At 42.2% G+C, this 20,688-nt stretch overlaps 1 long non-coding RNA gene across 1 annotated transcript; it reads right to left on the reverse strand.

Moving 5' to 3' along the window:
• Positions 1–219: 219 nt before the first annotated feature.
• On the reverse strand, positions 220–19,882 carry LOC122457639. Its single transcript, XR_006277286.1, has 3 exons — positions 19,868–19,882; positions 17,823–17,828; positions 220–408 (listed from the first exon to the last, which is right to left on the reverse strand). It is a non-coding gene; the product is annotated as an uncharacterized LOC122457639 (long non-coding RNA).
• Between the last annotated feature and the right edge of the window lie 806 nt (positions 19,883–20,688).

A 20,688-nucleotide genomic window follows, 5' to 3' on the forward strand; every position in this document is an offset into this window, starting at 1 on the left:
GTGACTGGTGGGGTTATCTGGGCCCAGAGCAGCTCTTTAATCCCTTCAATCCTAGTGCAGGGTCACACGCTGTCACAGGGGTTACACCTTAAATCAACTCTGAAACTGAAGCTGAGATAGTATGTAGTAGCCAGGGTTTCCTGGAGGTGGGCAAATGCAGCAGTTTGCCCTGGACCCCCCATTTGAAAGGGCCCCAAGCTAAGTGGCTGTAGTGGGGTGGCTGCCCCACTCCAGGAGAAAATGGGTTAAAGTAGGCCAGAGAGGCTGCGCAGATGGGCAGCCAATCAGAAAGGGCCTGTGGGCAGCCAATCAGGCCAGGCTGAGCCCTATATAAAGGCTGCAGCACAGGAGAGAAACTAGTCTCTCCTGGACCAGCAAGGGTGGAGGATTGGCTCCTGGTAGAAGGAGCTGGCTGGCCGGCCGGCTGGCTGGCCGGCCGGCCGGCTGGCCGACCGACCATGCTAGACTACAGGCCTTGAAATAAGGGCTGAGTGGATGCTAGGGCTGCAGGAAGTGGCCCAGGGAAGGCAAGCAATGATGGAGAGAGGAGGAAGGCAGCAAGTGGCTGCTGCTCAAGGGTCCTTGAGACCCCCCCCCCTTGCACTGCACCTTGCCACAAGGGAGTGTGGCACATGGACTGCACCTTGTCCTGGAGGTAAGGGACTAGACTTCAGGGTGGCAGTTGGCTACAAAGGTAGGTGTGGACTAGGACTGCTGATATACTCCTGGAAGGGGGAAGAATGGAGTAGTGGGCACTGCTGGAGGACAGTGTCCTGAAGAGGCCACCATGGTCCAGAGCGTGACCTGTCTCCTGGTGATGGAGACAACACAGCCGATCAGACAATGGGCAAGACACCACATGCAGAGGGCACTCCACAGCTGAATGAGCTAATTCCCAGAGCAAGCCGGCAGGAAGCGCAGCGGTGGTGAGTCTGTGCCATGTTATAGTGGCTTTGTGGCCTGCCGTTCAGGGTTCCAGCAGCACTCACTGAAATCTAGCCTGGCAGCCCCTCCATTATGACAGAGGGGTAGACAGGCCAAACCTGAGTGGAGCTGCAATCCTGCATGCTAGGTAGCAATGCTTGGAGCAGGGAATTGGGCCCAGTCCCCTGGTACAGAAGCGGAGCCACCACTGTGGGGTGAGTGCAGGGTGGGCACACTCTCCAACCCAGCCCTCCCCTTGGACTCCGCTCAATGGTACACCTTTTTTGGAAGGGTGGGGGGCCTTGTTTTAGATCTCCCCTCCAAAAAAGCAAACAAAACCTCATGCAACTGTGGTGGTGACTCGCTTATTAAGTGGAGTTCTGATTTTAACTGTATGTATGACAGCAGTGCTCTGCAGTCTGTCCTGGCTGCTTATTGGATTCTAGGTTGATTTTAAGGTGTTGATTCTAACTTATAAAACCCTAGATGCCTCAGCACCTGGCTCTATCCCTGGGCCATATTATGTTACCACAATGGCAATCACAAGAGATACTTGATGGAACCCCATAAGTTTAAAAGAGACAATTCTGCTGGCAGGGTATTCTCAGTGAGGAGCCCTGAACTTTGGAATTTGTGTCCATACCTTTGATCTAAAATAGTTGAAATTTGCTGATCCTTGCTAAATACTCCAAAGCCCATTTCTGTTTCCAGGATTTTGGATTGGGAGGGACATACTGAAAGGAGATGTTTGTCAATGCAGTGGGGTAGTTTCAATTTTAGTTTCTTGGATACGAGGGATAACTTTTTTATTTCCTCTTCAGGCATATTTGACTCCGATGGGAGAAGCCCTCCTGTCAACATAGCACTGTCTACACCAGGGGTTAGGTCAGTATAACTGTGTCGCTCGGGGCGGGGCGGGGCGGGGGGCATGTTTTTCATACCCCTGAGCAATGTAGTTATACTGACATAAGTTACTAGTGTAGACCAAGCTTTGGATAGATACTTTTAACATGTCATAGCAATCTAAACAAATTTTCACATACTGTGTGTGATTTGCCACACTTGTACACATTTCAAACAACCTCAGCCTGATTCTCCATCTCTTCCTCCTGGTGGTCATATACACCAGTACCAAGGGAATGTAAAGTATGTGAAAAACTGTCTGCAAAATCAGAGTGACAGTGTTTTACATGTATTTTACATTTACTTTGCACAGATGTACTACAGAAGGTGCAAGGGAGCAGAGAATCAGGCCTCACCTATGTGATTCCTAGGACCTAAGTCGTTTTTTTTTCTCTAAGATAGGGGCTGAAGGTCTTTATTTCTTTCCTCATCACTTTGAAATCAGTCCCCCTCAGTCTTTTAAAATATGAAGTCCACCTTGTGATTTCTGTGCTCTTGGGATTTGCAGCTCTTTGCCTAACATATTAAGACCATGAAAAGGCTATGAAACTCCCACAGATGTCACTCCTTCATTTATATAAGTCAGAAGCTGCAGTTATGGAAAACATGCTGATGCCAGAAAGCAAGAGATTAAAGGAGCTCTAAAAAAAATGATTAACTGGATCAGAATTTGATGGTGGCACATGTATGGGCGCATATGGGGATGTAAAAATATTATTTTTAAGTGGAAAAAAAACTTTAGTAAAAATACATCCTATCTATTTGTTAGTATTAGAAGCTATACTACGTCAGGACCATCAGATTTTTGTTAATTTTTAAAGCTAAAAAATCTTCCTTGTGAATTATGGCAAACAAAAGGATAAGTAAGAAACAATATGCATGCATCTATTTGAAAAACCTTCACATTTTGATGGAATATTTGTCTTGTCAAAATTAGTGTCTTAGTAGTTTTGAGTCCCTTCATACATCAGCTATGAATACAAAATGATCCTGCTTTCAGTGAAGGTGCTGAGAATTTTGACATCGACTTCAGTGGGAACAGGATTGGGCTCCAAATTCTATTTTCAAAAGACGAGATGGATATGAAAATGTACACATGAGGGGTCAGGGGAAATGAAGTTGTTGTTTCATACAGATACAGTTTGTGTTACCACAAATCTTTTCTTTGCTGGTTATCATCTGACCTCATTTCTCCCCAGCAAAGATTAACAAATTGTTCTGAATAGTGCTAAGACTTTACATGTGCATTTGCTTGAAGTAGCTTCAGTGTAACTGAGCACCCCAGGAGGTCTGTAAACTTGTTAAAATATTAAGAAAGACATAATTGTTAAAAGGGCAGTTCTTACATGAACTCCCAGGTGGAATATGAAAAATCTCCTAAGGGTTCAAGGTAACACTGTTGCATTGAAGTCTGATGTTGCTCAGTTCATTTAGAAAATACTATAAACTACTTTACTATGGGAATTTGGTAAAGGAATCTTTCATTAATAGGAAATATTTGACCGTACACTGCAAATAAAGTGATGTTTACATAATTTGGTAAGATGTTTCAAAGATTCAATATCCTTCTGCTGTGGCTTAATGTAAGTACTATATCAAGCATGCCATTTTTAATAACATGAACATTTCATAATTAAGTAATTCAATTGTGGAAAATGTTTATTATCAACAGATATGCCATTTTAATATACTTATTCCTGACATTTTTGTGTGAAGCAAAAGCTCAGATATCCAGGATGTATATTTGCACTCAAAACATGCCCACAGTTGTGTGTGGCACAGGAATTAACTTTGGTCAAAGTCCCAAATTCTATGGAACTTATGAAACTGCAGTTTTTAGCTGTAACAAACAGATGTATTTATATGTAAACTTCCTCATTTTCAATTGTGCTCTGATAATAAAGTAGGATACAGCTTCATTTCAAATATTTCTTCCCTGTTACAAAATATTTCTGAATCAAAACTATCAAGTATATCAAACCAAATGACTGTTACCATTTTATAACTCCTAAATTAGTACATCAAAATTTTCTTCCCATTACCTTTTTTCTAGTTGTAGGACTGTTGTGAACTCCACACCACCTGCCCCAACCATGAAATCAGAGCACCGGGAAGCAGAGATGTGTGATCCACACAGTGTACTTACAAACTTAATCCATAGTTTGGTTCATAGGGGTTGGCCATAAACCAAATCTTTCACTTTTGTGTTACAGTTACAGGTCAGAGTTTAACAAACTCAGACCTGCAAGGGACTATCCAGTGAAATTCAGACATCCAAGCCAACTCCTTGGCCAAACCACTCCGCCCATGGGGCAGCATGTAGCCTGAACACAGACCCTCTCACAGAGTACACCATGGGAGTTTCATGACTATGGGTGTCGGGTGGGAGATGTAGTCCAGCCAGGGAGCCCAGCCAATAGGGAACAATGAGAGCATGCAGCAGCATACATACAACTCCATGAGGCATAGCAGCAACCTTTGGCAGATGGGGTGTAATCCACAAAAGAATTTAAATGTAGCAACACTAATCACTGCACCTTACTTTTAGGCACCTAGAAAATCACACAAACAACCCAATGAACCACAAAGCCTGAGTCCGGCACCTAGGCTCCATATACAATGAATGGGGAGAGATAGGAACCTAAGAATGCAGTCCACAAAAGTCAGCACACTAGACAGGAGCTGCCAAACCAAAGATGCTAAATGGGTGTACTAAATCCTACCTTTCTCTCAGAAATAGACACCTAACTCCAAGCTGCAGGCAGGTGCCAGTCCCCTGGATGTGACTGCTTTTTTATTATTTATCCACAGTGGAACAGTTTCAACAGAAGAGAGTGAGGAAGATCCACCTCAGGCTATCCTATAACTCAGTGGTTAGAGGAGGCTCTCCTGAGAGGTGGCAGACCACTGCCCAGATCTTTTCTCCCTCTCTGACAGAGAGGGGGTAATTGAACCTGGTCTCCCACATCCACGTTGAGTGCTCTGATCTCTTGACATCATCACATAGTTTTAAGGTGGCATCACATATTTTTCCTCTGGCCAGATTTTGAATGGGACGTGATCCCTCAGGTGGCCTACGAGCATGCCTACCATAGATTCACAGCTACTAAGGCCAGAAGGGACCATTCTGATCATCTAGTCTGACCTCCTGCACAACGCAGGCCACAGAATCTCACCCACCCACTCCTGCGAAAAATCTCACCTATGTCTGAGCTATTGAAGTCCTCAAATCGTGGTTTAAAGACTTCAAGGAGCAGAGAATCCTCCATCAAGTGACCCGGGCCCCATGCTACAGAGGAAGGCGAAAAACCTCCAGGGCCTCTTCCAGTCTGCCCTGGAGGAAAATTCCTTTCCGACCCCAAATATGGCCAATCAGCTAAACTTTGAGCATATGGGCAAGATTCACCAGCCAGATACTACAGAAAATTCTTTCCTGGGTAACTCAAATCCCACCCATCTAATATCCCTACCAGTAGGCCCTGCCCACAATTGAGGCAGCCAAACACCTATCTTCCACTGGTTCTTGTATCCCTCTAGGGCAGGGGTTCTCAAACTTTATTGCACCGCGATGCCCTTCTGACAAAAAAAAAAATTACTACACCACCCCAGGAAGGGGGACTGAAGCCTGAGTCCACCTGATCCCTGCCACCATGGGTGGGAGGGCCAAAGCCTCACTGACCTGGAGGGGGGGCAAAGCCCAAGGGCTTCAGCACCAGGCAGGGGACCTGTAATCTCAGCCCTACCGCCCAAGGCTGAAGCCCTCCGGTTTCGGCCCCAGACAGTGGGGCTCGGGCTTTGGCTTCAGCCCCTGGTCCAGCAAGTCTAAGCCAGCCCTGGTGACCCCATTAAAATGGGGTTGCGACCCACTTTGGGGCCCTGACCCACAGTTTGAGAACCACTGCTCTAGGGCTTAGGTGAGCAATAGGTGTCCAGATGCCTAGAGGGAGGTAGTAGTGTGCAATCGGAGAGGTGAAAATTTTTTTTTTGAAAACGTAGGTGCCCAGTTGAGTTTAGGCACTTACAGGGTTCGTGGGGAACTCTGTGGACCGCAGTGGAACCAAAACTGGGATTTAGCCACCTGGGGCTTAGGCGCTTTAATACCTTTGTGGACCTGGGCAATGCAGTTTAATATTGGACTGACTATGAATGAAACATGTTGAGCCACAAACGTCAAAACAAACTGTTTCTCCATTTCTGAACTGAAATTTTTTGAAACGTTTCATTCCATGGAAAAACTTCAATATTTGAGTTTTCATCCCAATTCAGGACAAACCCAAATTTTAACATATCAGAATTTCCCATGGGATGGAAATTCCAATTTTTTTCTCAGCCCTAGGAAATACTATTTGTTTGGCAGTAGGGGAGGGGAATTGTTGGAGGCATCAGAGTAAAGCTAGCTGAGGGAGGGAAGGAGTCTGACTGACTGAGGAGAGGAAGTTTCCCTACTGTGGAAACTTCTTTCTGTGCTCACAAAACATAATGAGCCTCTAACACAAGCTCGGTTCAAGAGGGTTCAAAGTTCACTATGATCATTTTGCACAGCTCACTTGAGAAATCCATGTTTGTGCTACATCTTACATTAGTGTGATAAATAAGTAAATTAGCAGGATACACTTAACAAAGTCCAACCTAGCCTCTGTTTTGTATCAGTCAAACAGAGCTAAAATCTGGGGTTCACTGTATTTTTAGGATAAAACCTTTAATATCAGACAAGCTAACTTGTGCTGAGTAGAGAAAAAAATATATTTAAAATGTTTAACTAGAATGAATAGGACATATAAGGTTTCTTGCTATTTAAGCCCTTTTACAGCTTAACAAAATCAAGAGAAGAAAATTCACCTGAAATTTTGATGTAGACTTGACAGGACAAGGTCTGCAGCTCATAAAGAAATCCTGATTGAAAGATTTATCTTCTGGAAGGAATCCATGTGGATAAAGTGGCTAGATAAGAGAGGATGGAATAGCACACAGTAGAAACAGGTTCTTATGCTTTTTGTGTAGTGGCGTTCTTTTGTTCTTTGTATAAAATATTCTAAATAGAAAGTCTGAGTCTGCATATTAATTGGTGGGATTTAAGAACACCAGATATGAAGCCCACACACATCACTTCTGATTGGCTCAGAAAGAAAGCTTAATGGAGTGTAACAAAACAATCACATAATGCTTTCTTTCTGGGCCATCTGAGCAACACCTGGATAGCATTTGAAATGTGAATGATTACAGAAAAATAACAGGCTGGCATCTGCAGAGTATCATCTTAATAGGTAACACATTAAGTAGAAGCTTTGGGTGCACAAAGAATTCAGGATTAGGCCTCATGACTCATTTTAACCTCACACAGGCCCTGATTCAGGAAAACACTTAGAGTGTATTTAAGTCTGTCCCTATGCAGGACAGCACTTAATCACATGTTTAACTTAAGCATGTGCTTAAGTCCCATTGACTTCCATGGGACTTAAGCATGCACTATAAATTAAGCAAGTGCTTAAATGCTGTCCTGAATAGAGATGCTTTCCTGAATTGAGGCCATACAAAGCACAGTTCAGTGATGCCTATGGAATACACATATTTAATATATTCATAGCCTCCTTTTTTAAAATCACCACTCCATCCATCCCTCTGTTTAGCAATGAATCTAAAGGATACCACTCCACTTTACTGCTACTACTACTTTCCATCCTTTACAAATATATTAAAGTTGCCATGACATCCTCAATTTTTTTACACTATCTTACAGGCATCTCTTGGGAAAGCTGGAAATAACAGAAGTTTGGTTCGCACAGGAAAGTTACACACTGGAAATGTTTACATGGTCTGCAATTGTGGTCATCTGTACCTAAGCAAAAGGGAACCTCTAATTTTCTAGTTTATATGACTGAATTTTTAACTGCTGCACAGAGAAGACATTTTTTGTGAGCAATGAACTCTAATTAAAATTTATGCAGGCTGCATCATTTAAATAAGTAAATAGTGTTCTGTTCTTGACATTTCCTCTTCTAGAAAAAAAAAATTACCCTCTAGGAAAGACTCCAACATTTTACAAAGAAATTACTTCCTATAGTCAAAATTGCCTTGCTATTTAGTCAAAGAATTTGGGTCAAGTACACATTCTCATGGTTTCAAAAGACAACCATATGTATGTCAGTTTACACTTCTTTCTGGTTTTTTGTTCAGATTCCTGTAACAGTAACATATATTCTATTATAGGTTTCAGAGTAGCAGCCGTGTTAGTCTGTATTCGCAAAAAGAAAAGGAGTACTTGTGGCACCTTAGAGACTAACAAATTTATTAGAGCATAAGCTTTCATGAGCTACAGCTCACTTCATCGGATGCATTTGGTGGAAAAAACAGAGGAGAGATTTATATACACACACACAGAGAACATGAAACAATGGGTTTATCATACACACTGTAAGGAGAGTGATCACTTAAGATAAGCCATCACCAACAGCAGGGGGGGGAAGGAGGAAAACCTTTCATGGTGACAAGCAGGTAGGCTAATTCCAGCAGTTAACAAGAATATCAGAGGAACAGTGGGGGGTGGGGTGGGAGGGAGAAATACCATGGGGAAATAGTTTTACTTTGTGTAATGACTCATCCATTCCCAGTCTCTATTCAAGCCTAAGTTAATTGTATCCAGTTTGCAAATTAATTCCAATTCAGCAGTCTCTCGTTGGAGTCTGTTTTTGAAGCTTTTTTGTTGAAGTATAGCCACTCTTAGGTCTGTGATCGAGTGACCAGAGAGATTGAAGTGTTCTCCAACTGGTTTTTGAATGTTATAATTCTTGACGTCTGATTTGTGTCCATTCATTCTTTTACGTAGAGACTGTCCAGTTTGGCCAATGTACATGGCAGAGGGGCATTGCTGGCACATGATGGCATATATCACATTGGTAGATGCGCAGGTGAACGAGCCTCTGATAGTGTGGCTGATGTGATTAGGCCCTATGATGGTATCCCCTGAATAGATATGTGGACAGAGTTGGCAATGGGCTTTGTTGCAAGGATAGGTTCCTGGGTTAGTGGTTCTGTTGTGTGGTGTGTGGTTGCTGGTGAGTATTTGCTTCAGATTGGGGGGCTGTCTGTAAGCAAGGACTGGTCTGTCTCCCAAGATCTGAGAGAGTGATGGCTCGTCCTTCAGGATAGGTTGTAGATCCTTGATGATGCGTTGGAGAGGTTTTAGATGGGGGCTGAAGGTGATGGCTAGTGGCGTTCTGTTGTTTTCTTTGTTGGGCCTGTCCTGTAGTAGGTGACTTCTGGGTATTCTTCTGGCTCTGTCAATCTGTTTCTTCACTTCAGCAGGTGGGTATTGTAGTTGTAGGAATGCATGATAGAGATCTTGTAGGTGTTTGTCTCTGTCTGAGGGGTTGGAGCAAATGCGGTTATATCGTAGCGCTTGGCTGTAGACAATGGATCGAGTGGTATGATCTGGATGAAAGCTAGAGGCATGTAGGTAGGAATAGCGGTCAGTAGGTTTTCGATATAGGGTGGTGTTTATGTGACCATCGCTTATTAGCACCGTAGTGTCCAGGAAGTGGATCTCTTGTGTGGACTGGTCCAGGCAATATATTCTATTAATATTTAATAGCTGACCAGATAGCAAACTTCCCAGAAATTGACAATCACTAGATGTTTCTGGCTTGGAAAATTGTCATGAACATTTAGCAGCCCAAGCACATAATCTCTCCTTAAATCTCCCTTTGTTGTGATGATTCATCATCATCATCATGGTACCATTACGCCTGTTGTGTTTAGAGCAGCGAAGAAGCTTCTCCACTCCTGTCTGTTTCTGGCAAGTCTTTCAATGTTCCCCAGCTGTGCCCCAGGTTTTTCAGCTCGGCTTCCACAGCTCTTTGCCATGTTGTTTTCAGGCGGCCTTGTTTTCACTTGCCTTCAGGTGTCCATCTTATTGCTACCCTGGTGATGGACTCAGTTTCCATCCAAAGCACATGGCCAATCCATTTCCAACTCCTGCTGGCAATGATGGTGCTCATATCCTCTTGGCTGCACTGTGTCAATAGATCTTGGTTTGAGATTGTTCTAGGCCAAAAGATAGAGGATTTTTTTGAGGCAGGTTGTATGGAATGAAGACATTTTGGACGTGTCATACTTTCTCATTCCCCAGTATTCTGCACTATAAAGTAATGTTGAAAGTACACAGCTTTATAAATCTTGAGTTTTGTTTTGGTGTTGTATTTTGATGATTATGACGATTAAGTTCCTGAAGGTGTTCCTGGCTTTATTGATTCTTATCCAGTTGTCCTGGCTTGTTCCACCGTCCTGGCTGATGGTGCTGCCCAAGTATGTGAATGTTTCTGTGTTGGTGAGAACATAATCCTCTATCCGTACTGATGATGGTGAGACAATATTAACAGTCATGATATCTGTCTTATTGCAGTTGATTTTTCAGTACAATTTGCTGGCTGAATGCATTGAGTTGAGTTATTTTTTTCTTGTATATGGTGTTGGGTATGTGATAGGAGAGCAAGATCACTTGCAAAGTACAGGTCTTCAAGGGATGAGAAGTGTCCATTTAATGCCTCTTGGCATGTCTTCTATTATATGCTGCATTACCCAGTCGATGGCAATGTTGAAGAGGATTGCAGACATGACACACCCCTGATGTACTCCTGTTTTGATTCAAAACTGAGCTCACTGTGATCAACACTGCATGTAAAGTTGACATAAAAGCTTTTGATGATGTTGATTACACGGAGAGGGATTCCATATGCCCACAGAGTGCGCCATAGGCTGGTCCTGTGAATGCTGTCAAAAGCCTTCTCAAAGTCTATGAAGTTTATGTAGAGTTTAAGTAGAATGCATTCTAAGCATTGTTCTATTATGTTTCATAGAGTGAAGGTCTAGTCTGTGCACCCATGCCCTCTCCAAAAACCGGCTTGCTCTTTTCTGAGAATGCTATCTATTGCCTCTGATATATGCTGGACTATGATCATATACAATACTTTGCTTGGTACAGATAAAAGTGTGATACCATGCTTATTACAATCATGGAGTTCCTTTCTTTGGTATCTTCACTATAGCCCCATTGATCCACTCATCTGGCACTTTTTCCTTTTCCCATACTGATGTAAATAGAGGGGCCAGGGTACATGCTCTTAACTCAGGATTTACCTTGAACAATTCTGCATTCAAGTTATCCTTGCCAGGATCTTTCCCATTTTTTAAGGATTTGATGGTTTGAATGATGTCTTCCTTAGTAGGGGGTGGAGGAGGGGAGGAGGGTCCGTGTTGGTATCAAGATCTTCTTCTGCCTTCTGGATGTTTGCTTGCTCTTTAGGTGGCTCTCTGTTTAGCAATTCTTTGAAATGCTTTGTCCAGGGCATTTCTTGTTCTTTTCCTGTTGTTAGTAGGTGGCCTTGTTTGTCCCTGTTTGTTGGTGTCTGCCATTTACCTCTGATATGCTGTGTCATTTTGTAGATAGTTCATTGTTCACCACGAGCAGCTGCATGCTCTCCTCATGTTGCCAGATAATCAATATAATGTCATTTGTCCGCTCTCAAGGCGTTTGCTCTCCCAGAATTCATTGCTATACTACTCATGGTGTTTGTCCTTTAGCTTCTGGGATTTTGTGTCTAAAACATTTTTTCTTCAGAGCTCTGTGGTTTTTATGGCGTTCCATGTGCTGGGTGTAGTTCACTCCTTCCTTTTCTTCTGCCTGTAGCCTAGACGGGCTTCACTGCTCTGTTTATAAATTGTTGTTACTTTGTTCCACTTCTTGTTGATCTCCTCATCTGCATTTCCCTCCTCTTCATCAAGGTCTGCAAGTGCCTAAATCCTGTTCTTTAACTGCAGAACAAAGGCTTTCTGTATTTCAGGGGACTTTAGCTTGTCAATGTCATAACATCTATGTCCCTTGTTTGGTGAACCTACACTTCTCAGTTTTAGCTGGATGGAGGCTGTTACAAGGTGGTGGTCATTGCCAACATCTGCACCCCAGTCAGTGACCGTCACCATTTGCCATTGGTCATCATATGGTCAATCTGGTTCTCATCTCTGCCATTTGGAGAACATGTAAGCTTGTGAATTTCATGATGTTGAAATAGGGTTCTGCCGATGACTAGGTCATTCATATTACAGAAATCAACAAGCCTCTCTCCATTTTCATTCATGATGCCACATTCATGTCTTCCCATTGCTCTGTCGTTGCTTGTGTTGTATTTACCGACCTTGGAATTCAGGTCTCCCATGATAATAGTTAAGTCAGGTTTGTGGTATTCTCTCTAGCTCCGCCTGTAATATAAGGTAGAATTTGTCCTTTACTACTTCGTCACTATCATTTGTCAGAGCATAGCACTGGATCAGTGTGATATTATTGTATTTCCCTTTCAGTCTGGCTCTCATAAGTCTGCTGCTGATAGACTTCCATTCAAGCAGGGAATGCTCCACTCCTTCCTTCAAAAGAATACAGCAAAGTTTCTCCCAAGGCTGTTGTTAATCTTCCTGAACCTAGCCATCTGCTCTTGCTGACACCCAGGATGTGTAAGCTGTAGCATCTCATCTCTGCTGTGACCTGAGCTAGCTTCCCTGTTTCATACATGTCCGTATGTTCCAAAAACCAAGTTTGTTTTTTTGTCTTGGTGTTGAGCACTTCAGTCTTCATGCCAGTGGCTTTCTTTCGGTTTTCACCACTGGCAGTCATATGGGTCATTGATTCCTGAAGGCCATCACACACACAGTAATGGTCGATTTCTCCATCGCTGTTTCCGTAATATTTTGTTTTTTACGGGACAGAGTTGTTAGCCCTGTACCTGACCCCCAACCTGGAGGACCAGGGCATCTGTTTTGTCTGGCCTCTCCCCCGCAGACCAATCCGGCATGATTGAATCTACCAGGAGCAAAAAGCCCCCACTGACACAGACTCTGGGGATCGTTAGAGCACGCAAGCTGTCCCACCACAACAAGACATGGACACCAGAGGACAGGTGATGATGATTAGCATGAAAGAAATGCTGCTGTTTAAGGTAGCATCTATAATGTGTGGAGTGCTTTCTAGACACTCCAGAAGAGAGAGTCTCTGCTCCAAGGAGTTCTGTCCAATGCCAGACAGACAGGTAGAATAGGTATAGACAGGTAGAGGAAGGGAATAGCATATTGGGCCATATTCTCTTTAGCAGTGTGTGTAGTCAATTACATTAGGGCATGGTGAAGGCAAAGAGGATGTAAAATGCCACCCGTCAGGATCAATATTTTACTGCTCACCATCAAAAGCAAAACATGTGCACACACCTCCCAAGAAAACCAACCACTTTGTCTTGAACTAAAGGTCAAGTGACATTTTTCAAGGTACTTTTGTATATACAGGGTGTGCTTTCTGCTGAATTAATTTCAAAATAATAGAATGTGGGGTCATACTGTGCCTCCTGATGAAAAACCTGAATATCCATCTCTAAAAACTGCAGGAGTATGGCAGGGTGTGAAGGAAAATTGTCAAGGTTAGGAAATGGCGTTTCCTCTTTCAGGCAAGTGTGCCTTGGAGGGCTGTGGACAGGGCAAGCAGGAAGCCCCAGAATCTGTTCCAACACTGGAGAATCTGGACACTCTAAATCATTCATCCTCCATAAATAAGGCTACGATTTTGTCATGGTTATTTTTAGTAAAAGTCACGGACAGGTCACAGGCAATAAACAAAAATTCATGGAAGCTGTGACCTGTCCCTTGACTTTTATTAAAAGTAACTGAGACAAAATGAGGAGTCGGGTGATCCAGCATTCAAGGCTGCTGTGGCTCCATGGTTTTCCCCACCACCATTGTGGCTGGAAGCTGTGGGGTTCCCCTTCTGCCTGTAGAGAAAATGGGACACCCCCATACACTCACCTGAGTCTCCCACCTCCTCAAGGCTGTCGCCCATTGCTGGAACCCTGCAGGGGGCCCCCGCAGGAGGCTGTCACTGGAACCCTGCTGTGGCCCCCGCTGGCTGTCAGCTCCAATCCTTTAGCCCCTGAGGCTGAAGCAGAAAATGTCACAGAGGTCTCTGGAAGTCACAGATTCTGTGACTTGTGACCTCCGTGACATAAAGATAGCCTTATTCATAATCACCTCTGGGGCCTCCTTCTCCATCCTAGAGATCTGTACTGTTATTGCCATCTTGTCCCTACCTCTGTGCATCGCAAAGTGCAGAGGGAGCAATGAAGGAGTTAATTTGGCTTGGAGCAGCTTTCACTTGGTCACATATATCTGTGTGGTTTGGAGTGGGCCATACCGCAGAATATGGTTACTCCCTAGCTCCACCCCTTCCTGCCTGAGCACACCCCTTCCTGACCAGCTAGGCCCCCATTACAGGTGGATTGACACACTTCCTTCCCCTTCTGATCTCCCTCCAGATCCCCTGGCCTGATGTGATTGAAGAGCACTGGTCTACTACTGTTATGTGTGAAGAAAGGAGGTGGTAGTTTACCCATTGTTAGCCAACAATGCATTGCAGCAAGACTGAGTTAGCAGTAACAACCAGAGCCAGGCAATATCTTTCTAGCAGCCCATAAAATGCTATCCTAGTTCCACAATGGGTGCATGTGTCTGTGATGTATATAAAGTAATGCATCTGGCTTTGCTGGGGGTGGGAGGGAGCAGGGGGTAGACAAACCATGTTAGCACTCAGTCTGCTGGACAAATGACATACATCCTGCCAGCCCCGCCCAGCCCTAGCTGACAGTAGAAAAATACCTGAGTGCTATTTACAATGTCATCACTGGAATCCCAGTTTAGACACCTTCAAACACAGGGATAGCTGTTTCTATGCAAATAGAATGAATGAATTTGGCTATTTATCTTCCTTTGCACTGGACTGTCAAGCTGTTCATCTAGGACCTGATCCAAAGCCTAAGTGGCAGTGAAAGGTAAATTTCCGAAGGTTCTGAGCTGTGGTTCATTTTGTATGTGGAATCAGAAGTTTGAATGCTTCTCTGAATCTCATACAAATCTCTCTTCTGATTTCTAGAAATCAGTCTAGAACCTTCTAGAAAACAGTTTTTGGTTTGAGAATCTGGTCCATTTGGTCATTTTACTTGAACTTGTTCATTCATCCCTACAAAATAAGAAGATGCTTTCTTTCTCTTTCTACCACTTGCTACGCTAATTTTGTTTTCAGGTATCAAACAACTGATTCAAATTATCCTGGGTTCATTGTCAAAATTCTAGTCTGATCTTTTCCTACATGCTGAAAGGCCCTGACCTTGCAGAATCAACTGAGGAATAACACTTAGGAGCTATTTGGATATTTAATTAAGTAAATTGGTGCTACCCACTGATCAGGCAACAAAGGAAATAGGATGACTAAGTGTATTACAAAGGGATAGAAAATAATTCAGAAATTATTATAATGATATATGGAAAATAGTACTCCCTCATCTGGAGAACTTCAGCTAATATAGGTAATTTCACCTTAAAGGTACAATAAAGACTGAAATAGAAAAAAAAATTGCAAGGAAGATGGAAGAACGGTGTGGCAATATTACATGGGATAAGATTTTGGATAGACTAGAGGATTAATCCTTCAGTACTAATAATACAGCAAAACACCTATTGATGGGATTTTTACCTCAAAAGATTGCAGGATATGGGCATAGGATTATTCAGCTAGAAAGAAGAGTACATAGTTGACCTATGGAATTCACTGCTGCCGAAAGTCAAGTCAACTACTGTAGTTAGATTCTAAACAGGACTGCATACTTTAACAACCACTTATAAAAAAGGCCCAAATCCTAAGGTCCTTGTTCTATTTTCACTTGGGTTTAGTTAGGAAAACTCCCATTGAAATTAATTGGGAGTTTTCCCGAGTGAGGACTACATGAAAACTGATAAGTATGAACATTTTCAGCAATGAGAGCTAGGATTAATGAATAATCCTATCTCGTGTCAAATTATAAAATGGCCTCCTGTGGTGGTCGGGAAGGAATTGCCTTTCCTAACATACTATACTGCATAACTGATACCTACTTTGTAGGTATGGTCAACCTCTTGATTCTTCAGGTACTGGCCACTGATGAAAACAGGATGGTGGAACATTGTCTGATCCAGCATGCTATATTATAAATTCTAAGGGTTATATGAAAGGAAAACGGAGAATTTTCACTCTGTGTACATACAAGTAGACAGGTCTGTTCAAGGTAGCAAGAGCTGCATGTGATTACTGATTCCAAATGTACTTGGAACATATTGAACTTCATAACTTTTTGCTGCAGGGTTGGTTGTGTGTGTGGTTTCTTGTTTTGGGTTGTTTTTTTTTGTGATAGGCAGCTGTGATCAATAGAGTCTTAAAAACATAAGTGAAAGAAAGATGGTATGGCCTCCAATATTGAGCATAAAACTAGCATTCCTGAGTATGACATCGCAACCTACGCCCCCCAGTTTGAGCAAAGTCAAGGCACATTGTTTAAAAACTAATTTCCAGAGGTAAAAGTGTAATTTATTAAGTGTATTCATAGGTCCCTTTCATTGACTATAGCTGTGTGTTCATTTATTTATTTAAACTTCTGTTTTTAACATTAAAATACATTACTGGTTTATCCTTCTAGGGCAATTTAAACTAAGAAATTTAAAGAACAAAGTAACCATTACATTTTACAAATGTCACAGAAACACTGGGCACAAACAAAACAGGCCTCATGAAAAGACACATTCAGTTTTTCTTTAGAAAAGGTATAGTACCAAATTTATCACTGGCATAAACTCACTGAGCTCAGTGGAGTTACATCAGGGACAACTTTGGCCCCTTATGTAAGTTACAATGCTCTCCATCTCTTAAATTGTGTTTCTGCTGCTGCTAATAACTGCTTTGACTTAAATATCATTTTTCTGCAGTTCCAGGAATTTCTCTAATTTCCTGGATCTGATATAAAATAAGCTGCATTCATAAACACTGGGTACGTGTTGTGGACATTAGTGTCCTGAAAGAAAAAAAAAAAAAAAAGAAAAGAAATTAGCTGCTACTTTATCTATGAACTTGCCAGGCTGCAACGGGAAGTAGTTAATTCCTCATGGCTAGACACAAACATTCCATCTTTAGTGACATGTGTAAAGGTTGCTGTTTAGAACAGACTCTTTTCAGGACCCGTTCCTTCTGGGCACTTACATTTCTAAACCCCTCAAGAGGTCTGCACTTGTGAAAAACAGAGAGAGTGGAGACTCTGGTGTTCTGCCTAAGACAACGCCAGCACTCTTGTGAACAAACGTTGGATCAATCCAGAGTTGGAAGTGAACACGAAAAAAGTGTCAGTCGCTCTTTTGTAAGTCTTTTTGTGGTGCATCTGATTGACCCACATTATGGTGTACAATAGCATGAAAGAGTGTTAGTAATCAGTGCTAATGAATACACGTACCTACCTGATTCATATACTGGACATTACCCTACACGAATGCTTTTCTTTCACATTCATTAAAATTCTCATCATGACACAAAATGCTGAACATTTACTCTAACGAAAACAAAAGCAAACAAAAAATGAGACACATTTATTGCAAATTTCAGTCCAAAAAGATATAAATAAGGAAGTTGCATAGCACAGGCATGTTGTCCCATTCCTCATCCACTTTAGATCATTAATTAATGTTTTTAGAAAAGATATTTAAACTGAGACCTCTGTGAGAGCTTGTGGCATAATCCTCCTCTTTTCACCCCTTTCTTCACTCTCAACCCCCAACATCCCCGTAAAAAAGAAGACTACTCGTTACTCTATTCTCACCCTCTTTAGAGGAGGGGAAAAGACCTTAGTGAAATTCAGCACTCGCAGTTTGGACTTGTCCAAAATGTATTGTGAACCTCATTCTCCTATATTATTTTTTTTTTGAGGACTAAAATGGACATTTGGCTTGCTGAATTTTGTAAAAATATATTAGAATTTGACAACCAGAGGGTATGGTCTGGACAGGAGAAGAGGGTCAAGTTTCAGGGGGGACCTAGAGTGGTGTAACACCAGGGATTCAGGAATTCAAACTAAGATCAGACAGTTACCAAACACAGGCCTCTTGGCATGTAACACTGGCATCTCAGCATGCTCAGTAATCTTTTTTGTGAAATTCTGTCTACTTGCTGCATCATTTATTGCTAATGAAACACGGTGGCTATGATTTTTCTCTAAGAAGTTCCAGAGTGTAGCAAGTAGAAGCATGAACTGTGTGGCCTGATGCCCTCAGGAACCATTAGAGTTTGCAGAAAGGAATCTAGCCCAAGCATCGACTTGATGGAAGCAGGAGTCTGAGCTGTACGAAGATCTTGTCAAGCAGAGGGGAAGCAGGAAAGTAAAGCTTTTATCTCATTGAGGAGCAGTGCAGAGAAGTCTGCTAATCTGATGCTTTCCTCTGCCTCAGCATTAGTGGGTATGTAAGGAAATCTAGGCCTAAGCCTAAGGAAACTGTGGTGTGATACAAGTTTTTCACAAAGAACCAATCTGATGTGGACAGGACAGACCCCTTTATGCCAGGATCATGGATTTTGGTGGCCAGATGTAATTTTGGAGATCTGCAGTGTTGTCAATGCTCACAATTTTATTGCAAGTCTGGTGATATTTGATGGTTTCTTAAAGGCACCCATATGTGACAATCTCAGCTTTCATTAAAAAAAACAAAAACAACCCCCCCCCCAAAAAAAACAAAAACAAAACTAGCCCTCATGGTTGTGGAGAAAGCTTGAAAATGTATCATAACTCTAACCAAGTCCATGCACATACCGGGTTCAGACACTTGGGGTAGGAGAGCAATGAGGCACTATTTTAACTTTAATGTATGCAACAATCTCAGTAGGAAACTTCTTTGTCGGATTTCAGCAAGACAGTCCCGATGAACTGGATTCAGAGAGACCATTATACATGTCAGCTGCTCTCTGGTAATGTACAATGGGAGCACAATGAAGTCAGTAGGAAAATGGAATCTCATATTAACAAACTCAGAAAAACAAACAAACCAAAATACCAAATAAACACTCTGGTAGTGGATGGAAACTGCCAGCAACCCATTTAGGGGAATACAGTTATTGAGGCAATGGATCTGGTCAGGGTACAGAATCAGAATTTCATAAGCACAGTACAGGAAGGTAAAGAATTAGTCCCAGGAACTATAGAGACAATCTTAAAAAAGCCTGGAGATGTTTTCAAGGGTGCCCGCTGTCTGGAAGGTGAACTCTGGTCAGAAGCAGATCCACTAGCTGAGCTGGTGTACTTAACACAGAGGAAAATCCCCGCAGTGCTGGATGATCCAGTCAACAGGGAATTTGAGAATCAGTAAGGGAGGGGAATCTTTGTAGTGAAAGATTCCAACACTGCCTGGATACGCAGCATGGTGGTTCTAAAGAATCCATAGAGTAAATTATGGATCTGAATAGATCAAAAGTCATTGAATCATTTATGTTACCTTATCACCGTAGTAACAAGCAGTTGCCTTAAGGAAGTCTCTAACATTTTACCTTGGCTACCAATGGTTATCTTATGGTGTCTACTGATCTCTCAAAGAAATTATTATCCAAACTCAGCAGTTATTTTCAAAACATCAGCATATCACAAACATAGAAACAAGCTCAGCAAGTTTATTATTAACTTACTTATGCTAACTTACCTTTATAATATAGCTAACTTATTCTAAGGCCTAATGTGGCTAGGCTAGATATCTTAGAAACCTGAGGCCTGTAGACCCTGTATTACAACATTAATTAATACTTGTATCTCACCTCTATCTCCTAAATATACCTGCTATCTTTTATCCTTGGCTACAGTAAGAGATGCATGAGGCAGTTCACATATCAGAGCTATTATTTCAGGTTGAATGAAGACTTAGATGTCACTGCATCAGTTGCAGTCGAATCTTAGTATCAAGTTTTTTTTTTCTCAACAATGAGGGCTAGAACCTTACTTTTGTTTTGTAAAGGATAACTGAGATTCTCACAGTCATGTGACTCCAGGAGATGGAGACCTAGGTGTGAACCTGTAGCACCTTTACCTTAATCCGGCCCTCATCTATTTCAAACACTTTAGGGAAAAACAACTTCAAATATTTTTTTGCAAAAATTATTTTTCATTTTTTCAACCCCCTCTACCCTGGAGCAGAGCAGGGAGTAAACTGTTACTTTGAAACATTACCCCTTGCTCCTTGGGGACAGCAAGCCACACTAGCCCTTCTCCTGTTCCTACATGTCCCCTCCCTGCACACCTCTCCCCACCATGTAGGGTCTGGCATTGTGAGTAGCTCACACAGGGGGCTCCTTACACATTCTTACTCCTTGGTACAGACATGCAGCTGGGTTCACAATTGCATCTATACACTTTTCAAGGTGGTGTCATGAGATGAATGCCTACAGCTCATAATACCCCTTTCACATTAAGTATTTTACTTGTTCTATAGAGGGCTAAAGGAAAGTACAGAGCAGCTACATGACTTGGCTGAGGTCATACAGTAAATCAGGAACAGTCGAGAATAGAACCCAGGAGTCTTGATTCTCAGTGCCCTATTCTAACCCTCCCCACAACATGATGCTTTTAAAGTTCTATTAATAATTTATGAGAGAGGGGCACTTTTCAGAAGATATTGGGTGGGATTTTCAAAAGCACCTTGTTGAAAGACTTGTGCTCCTAAGGAAATTAGGTGCTTTGGGATACCCCATCCATTGCCAGATAAGCACCTTAGCAAAAGGTGAATATTTTCTTGTTATACAGTTCCTTTTCTAGAGATAAAAAAGACTTGGTTTTGACTGTCCAGTCAAGCAGAAATACATTACTGATGTCTGCTCAAATCTCCTATTTGGTCTGATAAACATTATATACAATTGGGTTTTGTTTGCCATTCAAAAAACTATATTGTGTGTGGGAGGAACAGTAAAAATATACTTCAACTGATGCTTACTAATTACCCATGTTAAAA

This window comes from Dermochelys coriacea, chromosome 1, assembly GCF_009764565.3.
Source record: "Dermochelys coriacea isolate rDerCor1 chromosome 1, rDerCor1.pri.v4, whole genome shotgun sequence".
Taxonomy (NCBI): domain Eukaryota; kingdom Metazoa; phylum Chordata; order Testudines; family Dermochelyidae; genus Dermochelys; species Dermochelys coriacea.